The 19,773-nt window shown below is 37.0% G+C and overlaps 2 pseudogenes; both read right to left on the reverse strand.

Annotated features, from left to right (window-relative positions):
* Positions 1–6,283: 6,283 nt before the first annotated feature.
* Positions 6,284–8,035, reverse strand: LOC120607440 (phenylalanine--tRNA ligase beta subunit-like; annotated as a pseudogene).
* Positions 8,036–9,486: 1,451 nt separating this feature from the next.
* On the reverse strand, positions 9,487–9,872 carry LOC120607411 (10 kDa heat shock protein, mitochondrial-like; annotated as a pseudogene).
* Between the last annotated feature and the right edge of the window lie 9,901 nt (positions 9,873–19,773).

The following is a 19,773-nucleotide window of genomic DNA, read 5'->3' on the forward strand; positions in this document are numbered from 1 at the left end:
ATGCATCCATTCTTAACTCTTCTGTACATTTACAACAATTATCTGACTTGAGATTTTTCTTCAAAGAATGAACTTTCTCTGACTCCCTAGCCACGGCCTAGTATTCTTCGACTTCAGCTCTAGCTTCCCACACCTTCCTTTTGGGTGGTGGGGAGAGAAGCAACAGCTATGGGCAGTGTGGGAGGTGGACACTCGGGACTACAGCTCAGCACAGCTGGTCTCAATTATGGAAAGGTGTGCAAGAGCCCCAAGCATACCCTGATCGAGACTGCTCCTGTGAATTGCTGTGTGCAGATTTGAAAACCTCGGCAAGAGTGTTGACAGAAAGGGTAGCTGCTGGTGGGTCAGGCTCATGGAGACCTATACCAGGTCCCAAGCCTATCTTCTGTCTTCCCTTCCTGGGTTTCCTTCCCTTCAGGAAGATGCACACCAGCCAGTGTGGGTGGGCAGTGCCTTGTGAACCTTTTGGAAAGAGGGCAATTTCCTATTCCTCTACCAACCTCCTCACTGGTCTGCTAGCATCAGCTCTTGATGCCAATGATCACTTGGCAATCACAGTAGTCTGAGAAAACATGGAGCTCATCATCTCTCCCCTGCTTGAAAGCCTTCAAAACTCTGCTTCTTGCTCTAAGGATAAGGTCTCAACACAGCTTATAACTGTGTGCATGATATGGTCCTCCTGCCTACTTGGCCAGCATCATTTCAGATCAGCTCCCCTTCCCCAATCTCTAACTCCAGCCACCTTGTCTGCCTTGGGGGTTTGTATAGGCTGTTCCCTGGCCTGGGACACTTTTCCTTCTTTTCCCCTACTGCTTTGCTTAAGTATCTCTTACTCAGCTTTCAGGTCTCAGTTTAAATGTCACTTCCCTTAATTTCTCAGACTACATTGTAGCCCCCCTTATATTTTCTCATAGCACGTTTCACTTCTCTAAGATAGTACTTATCATAGTTCTGCTTTAAAAAAAAACAAACAAAAAACCCCCGAATTTTTGGTTTAGTAATTCTGCTCCCCTCCACCCTCCTCCTTTTGGTAATACGATCTCTCAGTCCTTAGAACACTGCCTGGCACTCCATGCATATTTGTTGGATGATTGAAGGCACCCACATGCCCTAAGGGTTGAGAGGACATTTCAGATCACTGAATCCAATGAGTCTCTGTTACAGCATTCTTGTCATATGTGCCCAATTCTGCTTCAATGCCTCTGAGCAGCGGGACTTGCTGCCTCTCCGGGCAGCCCCTTCGATCTAAGGCAGCGGCCCTGCTGTTGGTTAAGTGCTCAGGCTCACCCTGAGCACGTTATTTAGCTCCTCTAAACCGCGGTCTCCTCCTCTGTAAACAGTAGTCATGATGATGCCCGCTTCACGGTTGTGATTATGAAGTGACGTCAGCCATGTGAAACTTGATGCCACATGATGGTTCAATAAGTGTGAGATGTTATTGCCACCATAATCATCACAGAAGGTGAGATTTTTCCTTACACTGCATTATGATCAATTTCTCTGTAAGTCTGGTTCTTCCTCTGGGCTTGACATGGTCCACATGACAGCCATTGGAGTCTGAAGACAGCATCTTATTGAATATGAGTCTTCTCATTTCCAGTTTACCCTGGGACAGATACTGTACCAGTTTCAAGCCTCTCACCATTTAGGCCTCTCTCTGAATAATTTCTTTGTCTATGTCCCCTCACTTCTCAGGCCATCCTAGAGATGAAGAACGTGCTGGTCCAAACAGATTCAGAGGCATAGACATCAGAGTAGAGAATGACAAGGAATTACCTAGCCTCTGGACCCAACCAAAGAGTAAGGAACCTTCTGGGCTATTCAGCAAACCTTCAGGAAAGTCCTCCATCATGAGATGGGAACCGAAGGAAACACTGAGGGCAGGTCAGTTCTGACTTTAGGCAAAATCGATCTGTCCCTGTCTACCACTTCTTTTCTCTTTATCTCTTTATTTAAAGGCTAGAACTCAGGTGCCCAATGACTACATGACACTCCAGCTTACACATGGAATGTCCTACCTAAACAACCACTAAAGTTGTGTAGATTTTCTTTTTAGAACTTACCAGTCTTTTGTTATACCTTTTCAAGATCCTTTCTCTCCCGAGTTAATAAAACATTAATTCCTGTTAAAGTGTTAATGACTAACCTCAGTTTCCCTTCCTGCTTGCCATTCTCAATAACCTCTCCCCTGCCCCCTACACACCACACACACAAAAGGATGGATAAATTTGAACTTTAAACATGAATGTCAGGTTCTGTGATGGAGTTAATTTTGAGCAGGTGGAGGGCTCTCTAATTCATACTTTGCAGGTAGCTTCCTATTCTGTGTATGTATTAAGCCAACCAAACCTACAAATAATATCTGGTAGAAAGGAAGGCTGTTCTAGTGAATAGACAGTTAATATGAAGACCGCCATCTACTGGCAGATGGTATCTGTTGGCCCTATTGGTGTGCTCAATAAGTTATTGGTCTGCATGGAGTTTCCTGATTGGATTGCCTGAGTGAAGAGAACCAGTCATCTCCCTCATTCCTTTTCTCTAATTTTTCTTTTACTATTATTTTTTTTTACTTTGATTCTTTAATGTATGCAACATTTCACAGAGCTTTTGAGCTGGAAGGGATCTTTGGAGGATATAAATTTTGTAAGCCATTAACACTTTAGTATAAATTAACCTATTTGACTACTACCGGTCCATAAATTGAGCTGAAATTACAAGGAGATGACAAGGTGACAAATTAGTTATCTTTCTTTCTTCCTCCCTCCCTCTCTCTTTTTCTTTTTTTTCCTTCCATGCACATATACCACTTTCTCTCTCTCTCTCTCTCTCTCTCTCTCTCTCTCTCTCTCTCCTCTCTCTCTCATTAAATATAGAAGTCTGGCTCAAAAACAAAATCCAACCTGTGAATAGGAAAGAATGACAAAACGTTTTCATTTACGAAGAGATAGCTATGGACATTTTTAAAAGGTATTAGTCCACTGGCCTTACTTACTCTATCAAGTCTCATTTGTGCCCATTTCTGAATCTCCACAACAAATGAAAATTCCTGTGAAATTCTCCAGTCTTTAGGATCTATATTTCCAGTTTCTTCAAACTCTCTAGCAGTTTTCTCTCTCCCTTCCGATAAGAAGTGGAGATAACTTTGCCATATTGTTATGCATATTTCATGTATGGTGAATCCATCTGGCCTCTTGTTATGGGCTATTACTTCCTGGAGATGTTTGGCTTTTCTTTCTTAGTATCTCATCACTGCGCTACGTGTAAGTTTCAGCACTGGCCACCTGACTAGGTATGTTCATTGGTTAGGGCTCAAACAGTAGTAAATTGGTCAGTAAGAAAGTCCTCGTTAAGTGCAGAAGTCATTCTAGGTCTCCATATATCTGCTTTTGTGTGTGGGTTGCAAGGGAGAACAACGGTTTACCAACTGAAGAGTAAATGTCCCTGAGAAGACAGGAAGATTTTCCAAGTGATATTCAGGCATGAATTGCTTTAAGGGAATCAACTTCTGGATCTTCACTTCCATTTCTACCCTACCCTAAAACTGACTTGCTTGACAATGTGCTCACAGTTGGGGATCAGGCCTGCGCTTCTTCAGTGGCCCTTTGCCTACTTCACAAAAAAGAAAATATTACTAACTCTTATCTATCCCAAAACTTACTATGGTACATTAGGCCAAGTGTAAAAGCCTCCATGGTATCAAAGGACAACTAAAAATATTAATGAAGATAACATAAATCTCTGAAACTTTGTGTCTTTCTGTGTCTTATATATATTTCTGTTAAGGGCAAAGCATATCATTTGAAATAGGGTACTTTGACCCATTTGGGGGATATTTTGAATTCAGATATATTGTGAGGATATATAGTGACTCAGTTAAAGTGATCATTTTTGTTTAATGAATCTACCTATTCATGCTCCAATGATTGTCAAAGAAAATACCTGTATTACCATTATGTAAATCCCATGAAAAGAAAGTAGATGAAAGTAGGAAATATTAAAGATGGCGGTACCTTATTTTATCCAGGTGATAAACGCATGGTAAAACTTTGAGCCCTATCTCTCTATCAGTGTCTATCTATATCTATCTATCTATCTATCTATCTATCTATCTATCTATCTATCTATCTATCATCTATCTACCATTTTCAAATTAAAAAGTTAAACGTTTGTCATGGGAGTATATATTAGCATACATTGATTTTTATTGAAAAATAAAGACTAGAATTTTTTGTTTGATGAGTTTTTTGGACAGAGAATAAATCTACTCTGGATGATTAATTTACAATAACGATTGTAAATTATTGATTAGGCTAAATTGTAGATGTCATTCATAAATTGAATATGTTAAATCTGTAGCTTTTAAATGTTGGAAAACAATAAAAATAAAGCATGCAATAATATAAAAATAATTTATAAGAAAATTTTAGCAAATGTTTCTTGAACAATATTTCAATTTGTCTAATTCTAAGCATATCAAATTAGAAAAGAAAAAAGAAAAAACAAGGATAATTAATAATCGTTTGATGAGTCTTGGTAAAGTATTTCAGGTGACATCTCAGAAACAGAGAAAGTTAATGACTGCAAAGACTGGATAATAGACATTTGTAAGTCAGATGTTTTCCAATTCATTGCTTTCAGAGATATCAGGGGAGGACCTAATCGAGTTGTCAGCTGATAGATTATTAAAAATAATTCTTGATGATAGAGCAGTATGTTATTTTTGGCATAGAACTTGGAAAGAGTTCAGAGAGCTAAATCATATTGCTATAATAAAACTCCTTCCAAACTTATTTATGTGAACAAAGTTTCCCAGTATTACTTCTATAAAAATGAAAAGCAGGAATAGAATGGATACTACTCCTTGTCTTATTCTAATAAGTAATATCATGCATGGGTGCATAAAGTAATTAAAAATAAAGGCCTCATCCACTTCATTGAGATAATTTTCTAATAAAAAATTTTAATTGAACTCTTTTTGAGAAAATAGATTTGCATGCAGTTGTAAGAAATAATACACAGATATCCCGGGTACCTTTTACCCAGTGCTAACATTCTGCAACACTATATAGTACAATAGCTAAGATATAGATACCGACAGTGAAGGTATAGAATATCTCTGTAACCTTGAGGATCTCCCCTTCCATCCTGTCCTTCCTTAACCACCAATCTCTTCTCCATTTCTATAATTTTGCCATTTCAAGAATGTTATATAACAGAATATTACACGATGTAACCCTTTTTTCACCAGCAATATTCTCTGGAGATTCATGCAGGTAATTGTATGTATCGATAGCTATTCTTTTTATGAGTGATATTCCATGGTAAAGATGTACCAATTTGTTTAACTATTCACATAATGGAGGATATCTGGGTTGTTTCCAGTTGGGGGCTACTACAAATAAAGCATCCATAAACATTCCTATGCAGGTCTCCTCCCCCCATCCCCCTGAAAACAAAAACAAAAACTAAAGCAAAAACAAAAACAAACCCTGTTTTTTATTGTCTTGGATGCAAATATAGTTTTCCCATGCAAGTTTTTGTGTGAACATAGTTTTCATTTCTCTGGGAGAAATACCCAGGAGTACAGTTGTTGGGATATGTAGTAGTTGCATATTTAATTTTTTTAACTGCCAAACTCTCTTACAAAGTGGCTATACCATTTTACATTCCCTCCGGCAGTGTCTGAAACATCCAGTTTTTCTGCATCTTTGCTAGCGTTTGGTGGTGTCATTTATTTTTACACATTATTTTGTTATACACTTTAAATTTTGGAATAGTTTTAGATAGAAAAGTTTCAAAGAGAGTTCCATGAAAGCAACTGAGAAATGATGAAGAAATTGAGATCCTCACCCAGTCTCCCCTGCTGTTAACATTGTGCGTCAGTGTGGTACTTTTGTCACAACTGAAGAACCAACATTGACATGTTACAGCTTCACAGTTTGTTCGGATCTCACTAGTTTGTTCTTAGCGTCCTTTTTCTATTCGAGGATTCCTCCTGGGGTACCATGTTACTTTTATTTGTCATGTCTCCTTAGCCTTTCTGGTCTATAACAGTTTCTCAGACTTTTCATGTTTTTCGTTTGTTTGTTTTGTTTGTTTGTTTGTTTTTGTATTTGCACAAGCTGGCCTAATACAAGGAATGAGCGGGATCTACCCATGGAGCCAGACAGTGCTCTCTGCTTTATTAAACATTAAAGTACAAATGGCTGTTCCCTGTGGGACACCGCAGAGGAGAAAGGAACGCTTGGGGGTTGGGAGAAAATCACACGGCAGAGACCCATCTTCACAAAAAGGGCTTGATATTGATTTCCAGGGAGGAGCAAGGCACAGTCAGCTGGAATTTGGTGATAATGTCAGGATGAGGAATCCCTAGCCGTCCAAGGCTCTGACCCCTGGAAGAGATCTCAGCACATCGCCCTGGGGAGAAAGCAGGGACTTTTGATGCTTTGATCACATATTCCCTCTTCACTGGGAGGCACATCAAGCCGCTGCATAATTCTGTCCAGTAGCCCTTGGATTATCTCAAACCCAAGAATCTTGTTGTAATAAACAGCACAGAGCTGCGTGTAGTTTCTTGTACCTGCATCTCTGCTAGAATCTTTCACTGTAAAGTCAGAGATTTCAAACAGTTTCAGAGTAAGGGGCATCTTCCAATTTGCTGCTATGGTCTTTAGGAGGCCATGAAGAAGGGGAGTGCTGCCATCTGAAATCCAGCTGTTTTAGGATTACTGATGTGGACTGCCTTTGTTGCAGAGATATCCAAGCCAAGTTTATCAGCAGTATCTTCTTGGGAGCACAGAGGCAAGGTAAGTGCTTTGGTGAATCCGGTGGCTGCCGTGTCATGTCTTAGAAGTTCTGTGATATCATTAAGGAGAAATTGATTAGCTGTGGTGTATGTTTTGGGGAGAGTCATCTGAAAGTTGTTATATCCATAAGCAATAGCTGTAAATTCTACAATATCACTTGTGTGGACAATGTCAGCTTTGGTCAGAGGGATTTTCAATCTCAATCTGATTCCCATCACCAGGGACTTCTGACTTTAAGTACATCCTGGTCACAAGATTAGCAAGATTTTCTGGAGTTTCTCTGATTGCCACTTTTTTTGTTAATTAGGTAGGCTCTCACCATCTCCTTTCAGAAAGCCAGATCGGGAAAGATATATGATTTTCCATTAGGAAAAACTACCTCAGCTGCTTCAACTGTAAGTAGATTCTCACAATGTTCACTGAACACGGTGACAATAATATCAAGAACTATTTTTGCCTTAGTAAAGGCAGGTCCTGTGCATTCGATAAACACATTTCTAGTATTTACTATTATTTTGAAATTATTTCCATTGATGATCAAAGGCATTGAAAGGATACCACCATTGCTATCATAGATTACTGAGTACAAGGGTTTATTTTCAGTGATATGTAAATAATGTTTAAGGTGGTTATCAGTCTTGTATATGTTCATCAGTGTACTCCTTTGTCTTATTCAAAGACTTAAATTTGATATCTGAAGGTTACTTCGCAGTATAAGTAAATAGGTCTGACAATGTGTCCAAAATCACAGATACCAACGGCAACCAACACTCTTTTCCTGCAAATGTTCTGATGTAATTTCTCTTAAAGTTCAATGAAGCTGTCATATCAATCTTCAGTAAACTTTTCATTTTGGAAAATGGCTGCTACAGCCTAAGGGCATATTTTAGCTGTCTCTTCTGTGATGATCAATTTCTGTATTTCTCCATTAGGCATTGCCCATTTATACGTTGGAGATTTTATCCTTTCTTTAAGGTCTTTAAGTCCTTGAACCAATCCTTCTAGACACAGGAGATCATATCTGTTGGAGAGGACATCAATTTTGTAAAGAACAACATCAGATGCCCCCTTTGCCTTTTCATTACCTTGTTTCTTATAGTTTCCTTCTCAGAATTGACTTCATTAAGTTCCAGACCAAATTTAAAACATAGTTTATCAAATTCTTGGTAGGTGTAGGTCCGGCCCCGGGCTTCGAAGAGCAGATCATGCTTCACACTGACAGTCGGCATGGTGAGTTGGACCTACTGCCAGACTTTTCTTATTTTCGATGACCTTAAGAGTTTTGAGGCATGCTGGCCAGGTATTTTGTAGAATATCCTTCAATTTGGGTTTGTTTTGTTTTTCTCATGGTCAGACTGGAGTGAGGGGATTTGGGGAGGATTACCACAAATGTGAAGTGCCATTCCTATCACATCATTTCAAAGGTACATGCAGTCAACATGACTGATGATGTTAAGCTTGGTCACCTGGGGTGGGGGGAGGTGTTTGCCAGGTTTCTCCACTGTCAAGTTACTCTTTTTCTCACCTTTACATCCTTACTTTATTCTTCAAAAGCAAGTTACTGAGGGCAGACCACCCTGGGTGTTAAGCTCTACCTCTCTGAGGGAGGAGTACCTACTTAAATTTTTTGGAATTCCTCTTTATGAGAGATATTAAAGTTTTTTTAAAGTTAACAGACATTATCATATATATATACACATATATATAATTTTTATTAGTTTCAAGTATACAGTACATTGGTTAGACATTTATATAGGCTATGAAATGATCCCCCTGGTTACTCTATCTTCTCTCTGGCTCTACACATCGTCATTGCATTACTGCTGACTGCACTCCCTATGCCATGCTTCCAATTCCCATGACCATCTCTCAACTACTAATTTGTACTTCTTTAAACCTTCACCACTTTCTACCAGCTACCCCGCCGGTCCCTCTATCCCCCGCACCCACACACACCCTCCCCTCTGGCTGAACAGACATTAATTTTTGGAGCAGTTTTAGGGTATCAGAAAAATTAAGCAGAGTATAGAAAGTTTCCATATATTCTACCTCTTCCTCTTCTGATCCCACCCCAGCATACAGGTTCCCCCATTATTAATGTTTTGCCTTAATGTGGTACCTTTGTTATAATTATGAATAAATATTGATACATTACTATCTAAAGTTCATAGCTTACCTCAGATTCATTTTTCCTATTGTATGGTTCTATGGGCTTTGACAACTGTATAATGTCATGCATCTCCCATTACAGTACTAAAATGCAGTATACAAAATAGTTTCATTGCCCTAAAAATACTTGTGCACCATTCCTCCTTCCCCCCAAATCCCTGGAAACCACAGATCATTTTTTACTGATTCTATAGTTTTACCTTTTCCAGAACGTCATATAGTTAGAATAGTTTCACTATTCTAGCATCCACTGTGCTCCACCTAGTTATCCTCCTATCCTTCAAGTCCCTGGCAACCCCTGATCTTATTTTTAACCATTTATTTATATATTTTTATTTGGAAATGTTTATATCAGTACAGTGAAACTAAATTTTAAGAGACACTGGATGTCATTAGTTTTGGATATAATTAATTTATTTCAAAAGAGAGACATGGAAATTATTTACACGAGATTTCAGAACTTCAGTGGAATGGGCGGCTTCATGGGATGCCATTTCAATAGTGATTTATTTCAGTCTACATACTTTCCAAGAAAGTTGCCATCTCAAAATAAGAAATAATCCTTGTTGTCTAGAACTACTTTGGTACTGCCATATTCTGGAAGAAGAACTTTATCTCCATCTTTCACACTAACTGGTTGACTCTCTCTACCCTTTCTTTTAGAGCCCGATCCAACAGCTACTACTGTTGCTTGTAATACTTTTCCTTGAGATATTTCTGGAAGCATAATGCCTCCTTTGATTACGGTTTCCGCAGCACTCCTTTCAACTAATACTGGTCAAAGAGGGTAAGAAACTTTCTAAATGCCTGTCCTGCCACGACTTCTGCCGCTGCATTCATACTCTGCTCTCGCGCTGTGGCCCCAAGGAGACACCTGCAGTCTGGCGGTCTGGACATGTGAACTTTGGGGAAAAAAGCACCACTGATCTTTTAATTGTCTCCATAGTTTTGCCATTTCCAGAATGTCATATTGTTAGAATCATACAGTGTGTATGTAGCCTCTTCATATTGGTTTCTTTCACTTAGCAACATGCTTTTAAAGTTCCTCCATTTCTTTTCATGGCTTAATAACTTATTTCTTTGAAGCACTGAATAATTTTCTATTGTATGGACATACTTCTGTTTATTCATTTACCCATCGAAGGACATTCATTATTTGGCAATTATAAATAAAGCTGCTATAAACATTTGTGTACAATTTTGTGTGGACATAAGTTTTCAACTCATTTGCTGGATTATATGGTAAGATAACATTTAGCTCTGTAAGAAGCTTCCAGATTGTCTTACAAGGTGGCTGTACCATTTTGCATTTCCACCAGCAATAAATGAGAACACCTGGTGCTCTCTCTCCTCCCCAGCATTTAGTGTTGTCAGCGTTTAAGGTTTTAACCATTCTAATAGGTATGTATTGCCTGTTTTTTTTAATTTGCAATTCCCTAATGCTATATGATATTGAGCATCTTTTCATATTCTTATTTGTAATCTGTATATCTTCTTTGATGAGGTGTCTATCAGATCTTTTGCCCACTTTTTAAATTGGATATGTTTTCTTACTGTTGAGTTTTAAAAGTTCTTTGTATATTTTAGATAACAGTCCTTTATCAGATGTGTGTTTGGCAGAGATTTTTCTCCCAGTCTCTGATTTGTCTTTGCATCCTATTAACAGTGTCATTCGTAGATTAAAAGTTTTTTAATTTTAATGAAGTCCAGCTTATCGATTTTTTTCTTTCATGGATCATGCTTTTGGTATTGTGTTTAAAAGTCATGGCAAAATCTGATGTCATGTAAATTTTCTCCATGTTATCTGCTAGAAGATTTATAGTTTTGCATTTTATATTTAGGTTCACGATTTATTCTGAGTTAATTTTTGTGAAAAGTATAATGTCTGTGTCTAGATTAATTTTTTTGCATGTGGATGTCCAATTGTTCTCAATACTATTTGTTGAAAATACTGTCATTTCTCCATTGACTTGCCATTGATGCTTAGTCAAAGATCAGTTGGCTATATTTGTGTGGTTCTGTTTCTGAACCATTCTGTTCCATTGATCTATTTGGCTATACTTTCACCAATACCTCACTGTCTTGATGACTGTAGCTGTATAGTAAGTCTTAAAATCAAGTAGTGTTCATCTTCTAGTTTATTCTTTTCCTTTAGTATTGTGTTGGCTCTCCTGGGTCTTTTGCCTCTCCATATAAACTTTAGAATCAGTTTGTTGATATCCACAAAATAACTTGATGAGGTTTTGACTGGGATTATGTTGAATATAGAGATCACATAGAAAGAACTACTTCTGAACAATATAGTCTTCCTATCTATGAAATAAAATCTCTCTTATTTAGATCTTTGATTTCTTTCATCAGAGTTTTATAGTTTTCCTCATATAGATCTCTTACACATTTCGTTAGCTTTATACCTAAGTATTTTTTGGGTGCTAATGTAAACGGTGGTAGGTTTTAATTTTTAAATTAAAAAATTCATTGTTGGTATATAAGAAACTGACTTCTGTATATTAACCTTGTATCCTACAACCTTACTATAATTATTTATTAGTTCCAGAAGGGTTTTGCTGTTGTTGTTTTGTTGTTAGTTCTTTGGGATTTTCTACATAGACAATCATGTCATCTGCAAACGAAGAAAGTTTTATTTCTTCCTTTTCAATATTTTACTTCCTTTCTTGTCTCACTGTACTATCTAGGACTTCCAGTATGATATTGAATAGGAGTGGTAAGAAAGGATATCTTTGTCTTACTGATACAAGTATATTTTAACTATTTGAATGGGTATATCTCATGATTTTATTTGTGTTTCCCTAATGACAAATATATTAAGTATTTCCATGTACTTATTGACTATTTGTATGTTCTCTTTGATGAAATGTCTTTTCCTGCCTTTTGTCCATTTTTTAATTGGGTTGTTTGCTTTTTTACTGTTAAGTTTTGAGAGTTCTTTATACATTCTCGATACCAGTACTTTGTGGGTTTGCAAATATTTTCTTCCTGTCTGTAGCTGGACTTTTTATCTTCTTAACAGGGTCTTTTGCAGAGCAAAAGTCTAATTTATCAGTTTTTCCTTCTATAGATTGATTACACCTTTGATGTCAAGTCTAAGAACTCTTTGCTTAGTTCTAGATCCTAATGATTTTTTTAAAAAACTTGTAGTTTTACAATTTACATTTAAGTTTGTGATCTATTTTGAGTCAATTTTTGTATAAGGTGTAAGACTTAAGTTGAGTTTTTATTATTTATTATTATTTTTAAATGCCTATGGCTATCCAATCACTCCAGCACCATTTGTTTAAAAAGCTATTTTTCCTCCATTGTATTGCTTTTTGCGTCTTTGTCAAAAGGAAGCTGGACACATTTGTGCGGGTCTATTTCCACGTTCTCTATTCTGTTTCATTCATTGCTATGTCTGTTCTTCCACCATTAACACATAGATTTGATTATTTATTGTAGCTATAAAATAAGTCTCAAAATCAAATTTTTCTTGATTATTTCCCAAGTTGTTTTCCTTTTTCAAAATTGTTCTGGCTCTCCTAGTTCCTTTGCCTTTTCATATAAATTTTAGAATAATTTTGAAAATATTTACCAAAGATCTTGCTGGGATTTTGATAAGAAGTGTGTTTTACATGTATATCAGTTTAGGGAGAATTGATATATTTACTATGTTGAGTTTTCCAATACATAAACATAGCTTGTCTTTCTATTGAAATCTTATCAATTTCTGTCAATGCATTTCGGTTCAATGCATTTTTGGATTTCCCCCAAGATAATTTTAGGTGTACAAGTCCTGTATAAGTCTAACACGTTTTGTTAGATTTATATGTATTCATATGCATTTAGGTTTTTAAGCAATTGTGATATGGCTTTATATTTTTTATTTTGGTGTCTACTTAATTATTGCCAGTATATAGGAATATAATCGACTGATTTTTATATGTCTATCTCATATTCTACGACATTGCCAGACTCATTTATTAGTTCTAGAAGTCTTCCTAGGGATTTTCTTTATAGACAATCATGTCATCTGCAAATAGGGATGGTTTTATTTCTTTTTCTCTGATCTATATGCTTTTTATTTTCTTTTCTTGCCTTATTGGCCTAGCAAGAACTTCTAGCACTATGTTGAATTAGAGAAGTGAAAGCAGACATAATTGTCTTGTTCCCAGTCTTAGGAAAAAAGCATTTAGTCTTTCACTTTTAAGTATAGTTTTAGCTGTAGGTTTTTTGTAGGTGTTCACCAAGTTAAGGAAGTTTTCTATTTCTGTTCTATTTTTTCTGAGAGTTTTTAATTTTAAAAATCATGGATGGATGTTCAGAAACATAATTTGAATTTTGTCAAATGCTTTCTCTGCATTGGTTTATATGATCATATAATTTTTCTTCTTTAGCTTGTAAATATGGTTGATTACATTGAAGGATTTTAAAATATCAAACCAGTCTTCCATCTCTGGAATAAATACGACTTGGTCATAATGTATAACTCTTCTTATATATTGTTGAAATCTGTTTGCTAATATTTTGTTAAGAATTTTTGTCTATATTTATGAGATTTATTGCTCTGCAGTTTTCTTTCTTTCTACTCTTTGTCTAGTTTTGGTATCATGGTAATAATAGCTTTGGAAAATGAATTGGAATATGTTTCCTCCTCTTCTGTTTTCTGGAAGAGATAGTGTAGAATTAGTGTTAATTCTTCTTTAAATGTCCGGTAAAATTCTTCAGTGAAACTCTCTAGGTCTGCAGATTTTTGGGGTGGAGGAATTATAAAATTATGAATTCAATTTTAAAATACTTATAGGGTTATTCAGATTATCTATTTCATATTGAGTTTTAATTTTTTGTAATTATAAGTTTTTTATTTTTGAGGAATTGATGCATTTTATTTAAGTTCTCACTTTTATGAAAGTAGAGTTGGTTATAGAATTTCTTTATTATCATTTTGATGTCTTCAGGCTCTGTAGTTTTATTCTTTATATTGATTATTTATATCTTTTCTTTTTTTCCTTGTCAGTCTTTCTGGAGGTTTGTCAATTTTATTGATCTTTCCAAAGAACCAGCTCTTCATTTCACAGATTTTCTCTCTTATTTTCTGTTTGCAAATTGCATTGGTTTCTGTTCTTATCTTTAATATTTCCTTCCTTTTGTTTGCCCTTGGGTTTATTCTCTCTTCATTTACTAGGTTCTTGAGGTGGGAATTTGGTTATTGATATGAAACTTTCCTCTTTTTTAATGTAAGCCTACATATTTTCCTCTCAGCATTACTTAGCTGTGTCTCAAAACTTTCGATATGCTATATTTCATTTTCTTTCAGTTCAATGTATTTTTGGATTTCCCCCAAGATTTTCTGTCTTTCCATGGATTATGTAGAAGTGTTTCGATATTTTCCTGTTAATCTTTTCATTATTGATTTCTAGTTTGATTCCACTGTGGTTGGAGAACACATTCTGTATTAGTTCAATTCTTTTATACTTGTTGAGGTTTGTTTTTATGACTCAGGAAATGGCCTACATTGGTACTTGTATGTTTAAAATTTTCTTATCAAAATGCATAATATTTTATATCGTGTTGATCAATTGTGTACTAATAAAAATTGCTATTAGAACCTACTACAGAATAACAATTTTGACAATTAGAACATAACAGTTACAGGAACTTTGAAAATTATGTTTCTGAACATATTTTTGTGGAAAAAAAGTTACATAGGTGAAGTGAGGTAGAAATATAACTTCGAAGGGAAGCAGAAACAATGTAAATTCCCAACCATAAAGAAGAATTTGTTCATACATTTTTAAATAGTTACAGGGTTATTCAGATTATCTATTTCATATTGAGTGAATTGTAATTTGTTTTTATTATTTGTAAGTTTGTGTTTTTTGAGGAATTGATGGATGATGTTGTGTATCGAATAATCATGGTAACTATTTTCCATTGGATAAATGTAAACGTGTGATTTAAAAATTTTATTTTAAAATGCCAATATTTATAAGACTTTGGAAATTACATCCAGTTTAACTACGTATTTAAACTTTTGATGTAAACCTTTGAATGTCAACTTACAAATGGAAGAGAGAATACATAATTTTAAAAATTTTATGTGTGGGGGGAGTAGGGTTGAGCAAGCAAGCACCATTTGAAGACTACTGTTCTGGAACACAATGCTGAGTTTAGTGAGGAGGTATGGATTAAGATATGATAAGTATGTGATTAAGATGATGTACCTCATTGGGTATTTATTCATTCATTCAAGTGGCCATATTTAAGTAACATTTTTTATGTGCTTTTTCCTCTGTTAAGCATTAGGAATATATATATGACTGATTCAAGGTCTCTGCTCTCAAGTAGAACATCATTTACCAAGAAACACCAGCAATACCACCATTCAGAGGAGTGTCTTGTTCTGTCTCCATTCTCTAATTTTAATTACTGAAATGGGACAATGGATGAGGGTATGCAAGCGTGTCACTGTTTAAACCTAGAGTAAAGAACTACGCAGCCTCACCCCGAAACTTCTATAGTTACTTTTATCTACAGCACATCATCATCTGCACTAATCAGTTCACACAATGAGAGGGGTAACAGGGCACAAGCTGTAAGAACTTAAGCAAATTACAGGCATACAACTTAGTCACAGAAGTTTGACTTGAGAGGGTTTACCACAAATGAAGCCTGGCTTCTCAGTTCAGACCTCCTCCACCTCAGACCAGCCAGACCCTCCTACTTGAGGAAGAAAGACAGTGCAATGTGGTGAAGTGGGAAGGGCTTGGTGAGAACCTGAGGAATAGGATCTTGTTCAAATTGTAACTTGGTGACTCCTCTCTTCTGAGCCCCAATGTCTTCATCATCAAAAGGAGGGGGTTGGACTAGATGATTTATAAGGGCCCTTCAATCTGAGGACTCTATGATTCTAAGTCTCTCCTGGCCAGGTTCCACATGTAACCCCCAAGTCCCAAGCACTCTTCTCATGATTTGCTAGAGTTCCTCATTCTGAATTAAGACCCTTGCATAGAGTCTTTTTAATTAACATCTTTCTCATACCAAGTTCTGCCAACTTATAGTCTCCTCCTGCTTACTTTCTCTGAGAGTATCCATACTTCTCCATGTTCTCTCTCTCCTCTAGCTGCTTCCTCAAGCTGCTTCCATCAGAGCAGTGGCTTTGTGCCTGACTCTTTTTTGACTTGGTTCACACTTCCTGTTTCTGGGATGCTGCTCTGGTGCCACAGTCAGCCAGGCAATTTCTAATTCCTGGATCATTAGTTCACGAGTGTGGACCATACCCACAGGATAGCATTTAAGGGGAAAAGGTGCCTGCACCTATAATGGGTGAGAGCTCTTCTACCACACCTTAAGAATGATGCTTCTCTCCTATGCAAAGAAGGCTTTGAGTCCCCAAAGGCCACAACTCTATTGAAGCAAAAAATTGCTTTTTTTTTCATGTATCTAGGATTAGTTTTCAAACCTGACACTCAAGAGAATATAGCAGATAGTCCAGATAATCTAAATATCCTATCTTTCATCTCTATAAGCCATCAAAATATCTGGGAACCATCGAAACACATTGTTTCTCGGCACTAAATTGGGACAACCAGATACCACGTGCCTCTTGAAGTGATGCAATAGACAGTACACTGCACCATCTATGCGGTGTTCTTGCTAAAAAATGAACCTCGCCAAGCTTTTAAATCTATACCTTTACAAAGAATATAGGAGATAGAAGAATAAGTTAAATATGCCACAAGGAAGCAATCTGATAAATCCAGATTGTGAAACATTCTACAGGACAATGAGCATAGTGTCTTTAACAACTAATGACAAAAAAAATAAAAGAAGATAAAATTCTAAATTAAGAGACTTGGAGACATAAAACCAAATGTAATATGTGCATCTTGTTTGAATCCTTATTCAAACCAGCCAAATGAAAAGAAAAGGTATTTTTTGAGACATAAGGAGAAATTAGAGTTGAACTGGTGATATTAAGGAATTTTTATCTGTGTTAGGCATTTGGTTTTGCGATTCTGTAGGAAATTCCCTCCTTTCACTCTCCCTCCCTTTTTTAGAGCTACATATGGAAGCATTTAGGGGCAAAATGACACAATGTCAGGAATTTTCTTTAAAGTGCTATAGAAAAAAAAGGAGGAATGGCCAGATGAAGTAAGTATGGCGAAATGTTGGTAATTGATGAACCTGGGGGATGGGAGTTCATTTCCTATTGTGTGACTTTTCTGTATGATCAAAATTTTTCAATATGAAAAACTTTTAAAAAAATCTGGGAAATGCCAGTGTTTTGGTGTCAAAATGATATGTGACTCTTTGAAAAGCCTATAATTACATCTAGCAGTTTAACATTATGGTGAAGAATATGAGCTGCGGAGTCAGACAGGACCAGACTGAAATCTTTGCTTTTCCACTTACTAGCTGGGCGATTTTAGAAACTCACTCAATGTCTCTGAACTTCATTTCCTGATGTGGTTGCTCTGAGAATAAATGATATAATAATAATATACATGAAGTGCTCAGCAAAATAGATATTTAGTGAGTAAACAGAAGCTATACCATCATTAATCTTAAACCTAAAAGCATCAGAGAAATCCTTTGTCAGGCCATGTTATCTTGGGTTCAGAAAACATAAGTTCAGAGAAGTAAGAATCAGGAAAAAATGTGAAACAAGCAGCTACACTCTCAGGGTGTACAAGATTCTGAACTCCGCAAGGATAAAACTACGACCCTGTGCAGCGGCCCCATTAATCTCAAGTGCTCATGCCAGGTAGGGTGGGGCCCAGGCATCAAGCAAAGAAGTGAACCAATTAAGAGCCCTGGGGGCAGGGAACAGGGGGCCCAGGAAGCTGACACAGGTTTGCCTCCCAGTTTGTGCTGCACCCACTATGAGCACTAGTTGCTAGGAAGAATCTAAATATATAGTGTGTTGTTGTTGAAATGTTTCCTTCTGACAGCCCACTGTGCATTTTCTCTCATGGAGCTCATATTCCCCAAACTGGAAAGTGAAATCGTTTACAGACTCCCAAGGGAAGCTAGAGCCCTGGATTCATTTTTCCCTAGAGAAAGCATGTTTGCTGGAAATTAGAGAAGGTAATTGGAGAGGCCTAGGGAAGAAAGGGACCTGCAGGGGTCATTTAGTCCATCCTCCAGCCTCCAGGCAGGAGTGAAACTAACCCGTTCCAGATGGCATTTGTCCCTGTCTGCTGAAGACCACCAGGAGAGACCCTCAAAGCTTGACTCAGCAGCTCATGCCAAAGGAGGCTGAAGACACAGACTTTTGGTCTAATCTCAACCTGGTTGCTGACTAAAGTGCGTCTCAAATGAGTCACTCGTCTTAAACCCCAGTTTTCTGATCTGTAAAATGAGGGAGGTCGGTACTACTTTGCTGCCTTGAGATTAAATCCCAATACAAAATGGAAAAAAGCTTTATGCCCAGGAAGGAGCCAGTATTTAAAAGGCCTGACAGCATTCCATTGTCAGCTCTTTAAAGAGATTTAAAAAATCTTTTAGAGCTTATTGAAATAATAGCTTATCCTCACCGTTCCTTCTTTCTTTATAGAATACAATGGAAGGTGGCAATATTCACTTAGAGAAAAAAAAAAATCCCACTGGTAACACAAAAATAATTTATTGGTATCATTTGCCCAGAACAAATGGAGTCCTCTGGAGGTGATGAAATTCCCAGAGGCATTGTTATTAGGGCAACAATGACAACATTAAAGAATTCAGCAGCAACATCAGGGTTACCGGCTGCGTTGTGCCTGTGGAGCTGAGGATGTCAACTGAGTGAAGAGCTGAAGCCTAGAAACTGAGGCCCACAGAGGTTCAGAAACACAGCAACCAAGAGGTGGAAGGGGGCTAGAACTAGTGCTGTTTTAATTTACTGAGTTGCTGGTCTGTACTAGACACTGTAATAGTGGGTGGTGAAAAAGATGGTCCAACCCTCACGAAGCGTAGAGATTGATGGGGAAGACAGACATTCAACAGCCGGTAAGTGTTGCAAAGAAGCACAGGACCTATGAGAGCATGCGGAAAGGCAATGTGGCTGGCTGATCTCTCGAGCTCCTCAGTCACCAGGGAAGTTGGGTATTAAATCAAAGTCAGTGTGGCATTTACAATCGGTACCTTGAATGTGGCCCTTGGCCTTAATTATGTCTGGGCTCCCGTCACCTCTTCTAGTTATTCAACTCTGGTATCTTTTAAATTCTTTTTTTATTGAAGTAAAATTCACATAATGCAAATGTAACCACTTTAAAGTGAACAATTCAGTGACATTTAGTACATTCATAATGTTGTGCAACCACCACTTCTATCACGTTCCAAAACATTTCATCACCCCAAAATAAAACCCCATACCATGTTGTTCCCCATTCCTGGCCCCAGCCTCTGACAACCACCAATCTGCTTTCTGTTTCTATGGAATTGCCTATTCTGGATATTCCATACACATGGAATCATACAATATGTAACCTTTTGTTTCTGGCTTCTTTCACTTAGTATAAAGTTTTTGAGGTTCATGCACATTGTAGCATGTATCAATACTTCATTCCTTTTTGTGGCTGAATAATAACTCTGGTATTTTTATAATGGTTAAGAAATGGACGTTCTAGGAAGAGCACTGGACTCAATAAGGAGAAACCTGGCTCTACCAAATACAAGTTAATTATTCTAAATGTAACATCAGTTTTCTCATCTATTAAAAATTAAATGGTAATAATACTAACCCAAATCACCTTGCAGAATGACTGGGAGATAAAAGGAGACATAAATACCAATACGTTTTCCAAATATAACCATTTGAAAC

Source organism: Pteropus medius, unplaced genomic scaffold (assembly GCF_902729225.1).
Source record: "Pteropus medius unplaced genomic scaffold, Ma_sr-lr_union100, whole genome shotgun sequence".
Taxonomy (NCBI): Eukaryota; Metazoa; Chordata; class Mammalia; order Chiroptera; family Pteropodidae; genus Pteropus; species Pteropus medius.